Raw genomic sequence first — 8893 nt, 5'->3', positions numbered from 1 at the left:
ACCTCAAAATTTAGGTAACTGTAAGTTTAGTACAAATGTTATGCCATAACAAAGCACGCTACCCATTTTTACCCATCAACTCAAAGTTTGAGTAGATAACGACCTAATTTTGGGTAGCTTATAGAAGAGCTCGACAATGAGTGATTTCACCTCAAAAAATAGGTAGAAATGATTTTCAGTGCATGCTTGAAATAAAAACAGGGTGTTGCTTATGGTTTGTTCTTGAAATGTGACAACTGGATATCTTGTTTATATGATGTCTTTGATAAAATATAACCCAAAATTGTAGTATTATTGGTGGGCATATTTGTTAAAAGTGACCAAAACAAATCGTGAAATAATTGTCAAACTTTTGTTATTACCTTGGACTTGCCTACTCGGGTACATGAAGTAACATAATGGTCGTTTTTCCACTCTACCTGTTCCGTGGACGAATGGTTTTCATACAAAATAATGATTTCCAGTAATCTATGAGTGCAATTTGAAAACCATTTGTTTTTCGTAGTATAGTAGAGCGGAAAATGAAATGTGATAGAAAAAACTGTGGTTGTATCATTACCAAATAGCATCAAAATTGCTATAAAATATAAAAAAAGCGATTGACGGAGAGGTATGTACATTCTTAAAAATGAAGTAGTTTTCAATTGTTTTTGACGATTATATTTTAACATACCTTGTAATGAAAATATTTCACTAACTATAAAAAAAAACAAGGCCAATGTAAAACTCGGGAATCGATTACTATGTGCCTCATTATGTATTCTAAGTCCCTTTGAATCTTTGGAATTGTCCATTTTGGTGTGTTTAGTCTGTAAGAAGTTTTTGGATTGAAGAGGCTCACTAATGATTCAAAAACAATGTTGATGTAGATGTATGATTCTATTTACAATAATGGAAAACCAGCCGTGAATGAAAAATGCTATTGCTTCTCTCTTGCACGCAATTTAGTTAAAATTGAAAACATGTACGTGTTTTAAGTACATTATTGGTAATAAACTCACTGATTTCAATAAACATTCACGGTAACGGCGAATACTGCTTGAACACTTCACCATGTCTGTTTTTCCAATATTGAAAATGGGTAGAACGTAAAGATATGTTTCGATACTTTATCGTTTAATTATGAATATACTAAGGTCTCTTTTTCTACGTTTTTGTTCGCACCATTTTTTACACGGATTACGGATTACACGGAGTTTAAAAACCACTATTTCATTTAATACCTGTTTTAATCCTCCTAGTGGTGATGTGATGCCTTTCTCATATCAAGCATATTCTCATATATAATACTGTAGTATTCTATTCAAAATGTATCTTTGATTCTTGAAGGGTTGTTTGCGCATTATCTAGTATAAACTACAGAATGACACACGATAAAAAGTGAGTTTCACTATAGTAGGTACTTCCGGCACTTGCACTGTCGTTTAGTATGGCCATCAAATAATCGATGTAATGGCGTGAATGTAAGAGTGTATATTTCGTCACCCAAAAGAAATGCAGTGCAATTTTGGGGTAGGAACATAAGACCTATCATTTAACCCTAAGATTGGTAATATCAGAATTCCGTATAGGGGTCACGAGACCTTTCATTTGAATCTTATTTTGTCGGTTCAGGCATCTCCGAAAAAACCTAGTGCGAGTATTTGACACATACACACACAAACATTGCTCAGCTCGACGATCTGAGTCGAAACAATTTTTACTAGTCGATTTTTCAAGTGATTGCATAACCTTACTGTATTACAATTCTTCCAGATCGGGGCTCGAACATACTACAACTGGTTTGTAAGACACTGGCCCTATGCATTGAGCCGCCAATCCGGGATGAAATTTGAAGAAATGAAACAGTTTAAGAAAAAGTTTGAAAGTTAATATAAAATCATTCATTCAACAATTCACGGGAGTATTGACTGTCGTTTCATAAAATGATGGATCATTTTCCAGATCTTCAATCCCTGTCGTAGATTACACGAAAACGTTTCCTTTGCTCAGTAGTGGCTTGATGTATTGTCAGCATTTCCATTGAAATCAACGAGAATTTTGCAGAGTAGTAGACTCTGGAATCGTCGGATTTACTGATCTCTTCAACTCTTCAACATTTCGAGCAGTACAGTATTTTATACCACTTTGAATGATAAAGTTCTATCAATATTATGATCTACGCCGATAAAATGAGTTGCTTCAGCATGACACATAACAAAACCTTTTCTCATTTGATCCGTACTCATCTCTGTGGATTGTGGATTTTGTCTCTAACGCAGATGCATATATCTTTATTCAATTTACTTGTCTTCTCACTCAGTTAAGTTAAAAATGACTATTAAAATTGATACCGTTTACTATCGCACCTTCGGGATTGGAAAAAAAACTTTTTCTCTAGCTTTATCTGTAATGAAAGCAGTACTGGCATTATCATACTCAAAAAATCTTAAATCAGCTGTCATCGATAATAATCGTCAGTGATTATCGTTTACAAAATCATCATCGATCATGAGAACGAAAATCGTTTGATTTTCTGATTATATTGGGACAGCATTTTTACTTATGATCAGTGTTGCGCAATTATCACCTAGGCAAATATCGCCGCTGAGTATAATCTCATTCCTATCAATATCACTAGTCATATCATAGTCATAACAAACAGAGATGCCAGGTAAAAATTTCGAATATCTGCAGACTTGGTGGAAAAAGTCTGTAAATTCGAAAAATAATCCTCATTCAACAAGTATGTCTTGCTGGCAGCAGGTTCTCTATAAAGTATGATAGTATGATACGCAAAACTGACTTGAGCAAAAAAAAAAGGTCGCGAAAATTTCAAAAGTCTGAAAATTTTGCCCAAACTCTCGATTTTTAAAAGTCTGCACAACAAAAAATGTCTGCAGCACTATGTACGAAATCTGCAGCTTCACAGACATCTGTAGATCTGGCTTCTCTGATAACAAAAGATGATATTCAGATGTCGATAGTGTAATTGAGCAATTTGACGTCTCTGTTACGCACACTGATGCAATGTGTACGGATATTTATGTCTCTGACATCTCACTTACGCAAATGGGATTGGTTTGTTTTCATTAGGAAACGATCAAACGATTTCGGTAGACGTCAAGATTAATTAAATATTTGTTTAGCCGAATATTAATCACGTACCTGACGTCAAAATCTTCCGTGAACTTGAGGTTGTAACCGTTCCATGCCGGTGTTAGTCACCTAATGCCAAGAGTGAATCGCTCTTACATATTGTTTTGTTTTCATTAGGAAATATATTTGCCACCCATTTTTGGGGGCCAAAGGTGCACGACATCCTGGAAAGAGCGACAAATATCATATCATACTGTTTGTATCGGCAGTTTGATTGACTTAGCTCTGGTCGTCACAAGCTCCGACCTCATACCTACCCGAAGTCAAATGATGACCGGTGACTCCTGTTTTTAGCAGAATGAGGAGGTGCGGAGTATTAGCAAGCGGTGGGCCTGAGTGCAACCGTTGACAAGGTACTAACATCTTGCTACAGGTGCCTCGATTATCAACCCACTATGTGACTCTTGCTAATATTCTTAACGTGGGAAGCGTGCAACACGTAAACTCGTATGATAAATTCGCCCCAGCAGAAATCACCTCTATCTAGTTGCGGGCGTTTGCCCGGATTACCCAATGCTAGAAGCTATCTCTTAGTTAGCAGGTCATTAATAAGATGAGGCATAGCCGCATTAGACCTTTCAACATTGCAGTAAATTAGAACAATTTATACAAAGCAGCACGTTCACCTGTTATGCCAAATGACTGTTGTGCCGGATGATTGTTGTGCCGGATAGCCGTTGTGCCGATGAACCATTATGCCGAGTAGCCATTGTGCCGAACGGCTTTATGCCAAACGTGGTAGCCCCTTCAGACTATACCGAGATCGATTGTTCGCTTAAAATCGTAAAATGAATTATTATGTCATCTGGATTGATCACGGAGTGGACATGACTAATACTGCTTGAAATTGACAATAGGCCATTAGATGGGTTCAGGCATTCTTATGCCAGGAATTGGTCACCAATTTTAATTATCTTGATCAAACTGGGATGAATATTAATACATCAAATTAGTCCTGAACAGGTGAATTTAATTTGAAAATAGGACTATTATTATCAGGAATAATAGTGGATTGACATCTTATGAACCGTTAAGGAACCTTCAAACCTTTCCGACCCGGTTTGATATCGGTACTGGAGTTATACAAATTGCATTGACGGCGAAACTGATTCGGTCAGGTGTGAAAACTTTTTAAGCAATCGTGCCATTGTGCACATACTGTGACTTCCCTGGACAATCTAGTGTTGAATGCACATCCTTACCTCACATTATATAATTCAACAAACTCACTAACACTTGACTTTATTTTATTTATTTTATTTTCATGACGAGAAACTCAATGAGTGAATGTTGAAATAAGAAACTGTTACCGAGGACTTAAAGACTCTAGAGTCCTCACAGGAAAATTATGAAGAAGAGGTATTTTATGTAATAACCTAATTTTTGGTAAGTTGCGATGCGGTTGGAGAACGAGGTAAATGCACTACTATTTTATTGTCATTTTACTATTATTATCCCTATTATTATTATTATTATTATTATTATTATTATTATTATTATTGTTCCTTACGCTTTATTTTCAGCCATAAACATAGTAGTTAGTAGTAGTTAGTAAACTTCTAAATGCTATAATTCCCTATTTATCTCCACTATCCCTAACCTAATGTATCTAAAAACCAGTGGGACTCAGAGCAGCGCCTGCTGGTGGAGGAAGCCGGTGTGCTATACGGTCTAGTGCATATCAACGGTCAGGCTTTGGTAGGTTCACAACCAGCTTGCAGTGAACCTCACTCAAGCAGATGGGCGGACACGGTCTGCCAGGTTGTGGGCTGATAAATTACAATTACAATTACAAATATATTTGCCACCCATTTTTCACTAGGGTCGCCTACAGACTCTCATAGTAACAGACTGGCAAATTCTTCTTACGTAATACATTATACAGAAGGTATGAGTCATTTAGATTAATTTAACGGTCAATGAAGGTTGAAGGGTCTGGGAAAATCAAGACCAAAAAATCGTAAAATCGAAATCACTGCCGAAGAATATCGCTTGTGATTTTTTCTAATAAAGATAGCAACTGATCTCCCCCCCCCCCCCCCTCTGATACGGTGTCCGCTTGGTGTAACTTTAGTTTTACAATCGTCCAGAGGATAATCCTTCAAATCAGCGTTGCATGTAAAGGCAGGCTTTAGTCGATCAATGGATATTCGTTGGGGTTTTCCGGAAATCAACAAGTCCATGAATTTATTATCACGCTTCACCACCTGATAATGACCTTCGTATGGGTGTTGAAGGGGTCTGTTCACAAACACGTGAGTACAAGAATTTAACTCTGCTGCGACGAATGCTTTCGAATGACCATGTCGGCTTGGTTTGGGTGGCGTCACCTTTTCGAACGTGCGATGCAATTGTTTACAAAAATCCGTCCGATCAACTGTGGAGGTAGGAGAATCGAAGAATTCACCAGGAATGCGCAAACTTTGACCGTATACCAAATCTGCCGCCGAACACTTTAAGTCTTGCCGAAATGCAACCCGTAGTCCAAGCATGATCATCGGTAATTCGACGTACCAATTCTTCGGGTTCACGCACATAATTGAGGCTTTCAGAGTCCTGTGGAATCTTTCGACGATTCCGTTAGCTTGCGAGTGGTACGCAGTTGTCCTGATGTGGTGAACGCCGAGCATTTTAGTTAACTCGTGGAACAGCTCCGATTCGAACTGGCGGCCTTGGTCTGTTGTAATGATTTCTGGAACGCCAAATCTTGCGATCCAATGTGAATACAACGCATGTGCTGTAGTGTTTGCTGTAATGTCCATCAGTGGAACAACCTCCGGCCAGCGAGTAAACCGATCAATCATCGTGAGAAGATACCGATGCTCTTGCGACGGAGGAAGTGGTCCAACAATATCAATATGAACATGTTGAAACCTAGCCTTTGGAAGATCGAACTTTCCCAGAGGGGACGTAGTGTTGCGTTGTACCTTCGTTCGCTGACATGACGCGCAATGCTTGACGAAGCTGTTGATATCGGAGTTCATGGAAGGCCACACGAAGCGTTGCGTTATTAAGTTCCTGGTTGCTCGTGTTCCGGGATGTGCTATCCCATGGAAATGGGTCATAACATCCATGCGATGAGGTTTTGGTACAAATGGACGAAGCCGACCTGTCGAAATGTCGCAATATATTTGATTACTGCGGTCGGGTAAGGATTTTTGTTCGAATTTCAAAGATGTGTTGGTAAATTTCATTAAAGCATGTAGTTCCGTATCGTTTTTCTGGTCACGACTAATCGCTCCGAAATCAATAGACGTTGGAGCAAGTATACTGTCAACACGCGATAGCGCGTCGGTGGTGATATTATCTCTACCACTGATGTGCCTGTTGTCCGTTGTTAATTGGGATATGAATTGTAAATATCGCTCCTCGTGTGGCAAACGTGAGCAGGATTCGGTTGCCAAAGCAAAGGTTAATGGACGATGATCCGTGAAAATAGTAAAGTTCCGTCCTTCAAGGAAATGTCGGAAATACTTTACAGCCATTTTCATAGCGGTCAGTTCACGGCCAAATGTGGAGTAATTGCACTGAGATTTGGAAAACTTCTCGGAATAAAAGCCCAATGGCTCCCAATTTTTGTTGTTGAGCTGTTGCAAAACTGCCCCTGCAGCCGTGTTTGAAGCATCGATCATAAGGCTGAGTCGTTTTGCTGAATCGAGGTAATGAAGAAGCGTGGATTCTGCCAGCGAACGTTTGCAATTTTCAAAACATGAACGAGCAGCCTCGGTCCAGTTCAGTTTCCGAGAATCGTTTCTTTTTTGTTGTCCGGAATCAGCTTCTGAAGCTCCGTTTGTGTATCCGTTGTGTGTGTGTGTTTTTTTTTACAAGGTGAAATGCATTTACGCACGGAGTGTGGGACTCTCCACCGGACTACCCAACTGTTGATTGGAACTACCCGTCAACGCCCGACCAAGAGGATGCCTGGGTCGATCCAGTGATTCCGATTGGAGGATAGCTTCCGGTTCACTGGCGCCCTGACGATCCTAGCGGTATTACGCCACGATTTACTCGTCTAGTCCCCGACGAAGGATCTAGACTACTCGGACGAAGAGTTCCCCGGCGAAGGAAATTCTCCCGACACCGAGTTCTCTGTTACACCACACGGGACACCCGATGGAGTGCCGAAGTCGGTCCGGCGATTCCGGTTGGAGCATGGCGCCTCGACGACTCGAGCCGCATGTCTCCAGTAGCTCACTCCGGGAACATGCGAACAAGATGTGTTCTGCCGTCTCGATCTCGTCTGAGCAGCCAGGACATACAGGGGATGTCGAGTGGTGGAACCTGTGAAGGTACCATCTGAAACACCCGTGGCCTGTGAGGAAATGCGTCAGGCCGAAGTTCACTTCTCCGTGAGGTCTATCTAACCAACTCGAGACCCTAGGTATGAGCCGATGTGTCCACCTACCCTTGGTTGAGCTGTCCCACTCTTGTTGCCATCTGCGTAGAGAAGCGGCTTTGGAAACCCTACGGGCGTTCCTGTCTCCTCGCATGCTGTAGCACTCCGCGTCTTCCTTCACTATCAGACCGATAGGCATCATACTTGCAACGTATCCGTTGTGTGTGGAATGAACCGCTTGTACCCATTTACCAACGCCAAAAAACGCCGCAAATCTTTTACGCACGTAGGTAGCTCGTAATTTGTAATGGCTTGTACCCGTGCGGGAAGAGGACGCACTCCATCACCGCTGATGATGTAGCCGAGGAATTCAATTTCGTCGCGTCCGAAAGTGCTTTTTGCGACATTGATCACCAATCCATGTTGATGCAACCTTTCGAAAACGATTCGCAAATGTTTACGATGCTCTGACGGAGAAGATGATGCTATGCAGATGTCATCTATAAAGACCACCACAAAATCCAAGTCTCCGAAAATTTTGTTCATGTACCGCTTCAGAGCAAAAAGTAATTATTTAGATGAGCTTGTGGTTATTACGGACATCATATCACCAAAATTTTGTTGGAAAAATGGTTTTTGTCACTACAGTGATTACTTCACTGTGCGTGATACTGGTAATACGGAAAATAAAGTGAAGTGACATGTAAGTGTAGTGAATGTGAAAGTGGAAGTGGGCGGTAATAAGGGCCGGGTATACTTTTTGTTACATACGAATAAAAGATGGCAAATGCTTAATCGTATAATTGCTTCTAGTTTTAACGAGAACATGTAACGGAATGAACCATTTTTCTTTTCGCGCTGTCAACTTCGATGTCTCTTCAATCACGGCATACTTGATTATCCTGTCTGTAGGTAGCATCTCCCCCTTTAGTTCAGTATCGAATGTAGTCTTCTAAACGTATGGGAGGTTTGGAGGATCTGGTAGGTCTGGCAGTATGATTAGCTTGTTGAAAATTTATCGGTGTCGTTGTCGAATAAGGTGGTGTAGTTGCTCTCATGGTATCATTTAGGCTGTTAGATGAATCAACTGGAAAGGTTTATTTGATCTGGAATTTTCGACTGGTTCTTGAGTACAGTTTGTTTGAGTAGGAACGGGCCGTCCAAAATCTTGAATTAAATCTTCCAGAGGTAATTGAACTTGATTTGTAAATTGTTGTTCATCATTGAATCTAAGTCATTAAAATTCACTTTTTCCATAACTTCAATGATTTTTCCAGGATTCCAATTCCAATTGCTTGCATTTTTGTACACTTTAGCATACACAAGCGCACCAGCTGTGAAGGATGATGATCGTTGAGGATTTGCGACTGGTGATGGACTACCTTGTTGAAAAGTTGTACATCGCAACAAATCTTGTAG

The 8893-nt window shown here is 40.3% G+C and overlaps 1 protein-coding gene across 4 annotated transcripts in view; it reads left to right on the top strand.

Moving 5' to 3' along the window:
- The first annotated feature begins 333 nt into the window (after positions 1–333).
- The window catches only part of LOC131432911 (alpha-1,3-mannosyl-glycoprotein 4-beta-N-acetylglucosaminyltransferase A), a 53290-nt gene continuing 44730 nt past the window's right edge, over positions 334–8893 (top strand). For 2 of the 4 annotated variants that reach the window (XM_058599488.1, XM_058599489.1), the window contains exon 1: positions 334–610. The gene's annotated coding sequence lies outside the window, so the exon portion shown is untranslated. The remainder of the gene's footprint in view (positions 611–8893) is intronic. The other 2 variants (XM_058599491.1, XM_058599490.1) reach the window with 2 other exon arrangements.

Source organism: Malaya genurostris, chromosome 2 (assembly GCF_030247185.1).
Source record: "Malaya genurostris strain Urasoe2022 chromosome 2, Malgen_1.1, whole genome shotgun sequence".
NCBI lineage: Eukaryota > Metazoa > Arthropoda > Insecta > Diptera > Culicidae > Malaya > Malaya genurostris.
The sequence above is the reverse complement of the archived record's forward strand: the minus strand, read 5'-3'. Positions and strand labels throughout refer to the sequence as shown.